We start from the raw sequence: 2,650 nt of genomic DNA on the forward strand, positions 1-2,650 counted from the left end.
TCACTCTATTCATACTGTACTTAACCCGATTAACAGAACCGAACAACCAGCGCCTCATTGGCACTTCTGACACTGCAGCACATAACCTTTCCTTAGTCAAAATTTCCTTTACTCGAGCCATCCTCGGGCTCAATCTCCGCAACCAGAACTGATTCACCACACACCTCAAATCGGAACCAACATAGCACATAACCGAGCAAGCAGCTGATCAATAGCAAACTCCCCCACTTGGCTCGAAGCCATAGATCAGAATACACTCAATAACTCATAATACTTATACTCTATTGATGCCACAATACCATAGTGAGATTAAACTCAAATCCTTTGTAAGCTTGTGTAAACACAAATCATCTAGTACTTTAAATCTTCGGCAAATCTCGTAACAGTTAAGCCCACTCTCTTAAGCGACCCAAACTTTCAAATTTCAGCACTTACATTTCACTTGCACATGAGATCTTCTAACAATCACATAAGGGTCACACAACCCCAGAACTCTTCGCAGGAGATAACCCACCTGCTTTGCCTTCAGCTAACATTTCTGTATACCTTCCACCGTCATAAACCGTATGAAGTCACTTAGATACATCTCGCAGTACTAACATACTCGCCACATAGCTATCCAGCCGTCACTTCAACTAATAGGAACAATACCGAACATATAGGTTCAAAACACTTGCTCATACAATCAGCACCCCGGTGCTCAAGCCATAGGCAAAGATCCGGCCTCAAGTCCTCCAGACTGGCCCAACATCAACTCACAGAGATCACATCTCGCCCCTCGATCGGGGAATCACATGCCATCAAGGTACATCTGATACTGAGCGCTCATGCGCGTATACGAACGCGTGGAAGGAATTTCAAGAGTTACTTTCCAAGCTGAATCAAGGACGCACGATAAGAATTCCAAGAATGTGATATTTTTCCTAAAGGTTCGGCAGCCTCTCGAGGATAAATACAGACGTCTCCGTACCGATCCGCGAGACTCTACTAAACCTACTCATGACTCGTGAGACCTATGTAACCTAGGCTCTGATACCAACTTATCACGACCCCAAACCGGCCCGGTCGTGATGGCGCCTCTCCTGAAGACAAGGCCAGCCGACACAACACTCACATTAACCCCTTAAGCATTAAGAGTCATTTTTAAGCCTTTAATTAAACAATGTTTCATAATAACTTCTAAAATAACAGTGCAGAATAAAAATACAAGCCCGACATCGGGGTGTCACTAGTCATGAGCATCTATCAAGGTCTGAATACAACAAGAAGTCTAAAATAATGTACTAAATACAGTAATAGCAATGTGAGGAAGGGAGCGGTGCTGCGAACGTCATGCAACCACCTCCTAACTCTGATGACTCCGCGTTTGAGCAAATCAACACCCACTATCGAGTTCCGATATACCTGAATCTGCACACAAGGTGCAGGGAGTAATATGAGTACTCCAACCCAGTAAGTAATAAGAGTAAATAAAGACTGAGCAGTAGAAAACAATGAATCCACATTCACGTTAGGCTCAATAAACACAACAGGCTTTCAAATCATAATACGAGTCAACCTTCCCTTTTAAAATCCAGCTTTTAGTAAAAAATCATTTTGAAATACTTTCCAGCAGTTTCAGTAGGGGTTCAATACCATTTAAAATAATAATAGAGATTAAAGCCTTAATTGGCCCCTCGGGCAAGGCATAGTTCGTAAAATAGCCCCTCTGGCAAAACAGTAATCATAAACACTTCATAACTTGAAAATCTTGATGGAAATAACCAAATGTCAAATCAGTGATTAATTTCTGAACATCTCATAAACCCCAGTTTAAATATAGGTTGTTTTAAAACATTTGTTCAACTTTCCGACAGAGGCTCAATATAAAGATGAGTGAAAACAGTCAATAAATCAACATATTCGACAGAAAACTCACTTTAAAGAGGAGTGAAATCAATAAGTTCATAAACAGGCCTCTCAGGCAAACATCACTCATATGTATGTATATATATATCGCCTCTCGGGCTAGCCTCTCTGTCACTCATGACTCAACTCTTACCAATCAGTATTCGTACTCAGCATTCACGCTCAATAGGTACCATATAGTAACCGCTGCGGCGTGCAGCCCGATCGATATACTTCGTCGACGGCGCTCACTAGGGGTGTGCAGACTCCAGGAGGGGCCCTTTACGGCCCAAGCGCAATATTGCTGCGCGTGCAGCCCGACCCATATAAGTATTGCTACGGCGTGCAGCCCGATCCGTATCCATATATGTATATATATTACTGCGGCGTGCAGCCTGATCCATAGATATATAATCCTCACAACTAGGCCCTCGGCCTCTCTCAGTCATTAACCTCACAATCAGACCCTCAGTATATCTCAGTCATCAATCTCACAATCACACCCTCGGTCTATCTCAATAAAACAGGGAACTCAGCCCAAAACAGTTTCCACATTTTTAGAACATAGTGATAAAGCCATATTTGAGTAATAAACAAGTAACACATGACTGAGGACTTGCTTTCAAACAATTAGAGTGAGGATAGATAGTAAAAATGCCCCTAAGGGTCTCAACAAGTCGGCACAAGGCCCCAAACATGGCATACAACCCAAAATATAATAACATCAAACAATTAACTATCAAATACGCATTAAAGTACTCGT

Source organism: Nicotiana attenuata, unplaced genomic scaffold (assembly GCF_001879085.1).
Source record: "Nicotiana attenuata strain UT unplaced genomic scaffold, NIATTr2, whole genome shotgun sequence".
Classification (NCBI taxonomy): domain Eukaryota; kingdom Viridiplantae; phylum Streptophyta; class Magnoliopsida; order Solanales; family Solanaceae; genus Nicotiana; species Nicotiana attenuata.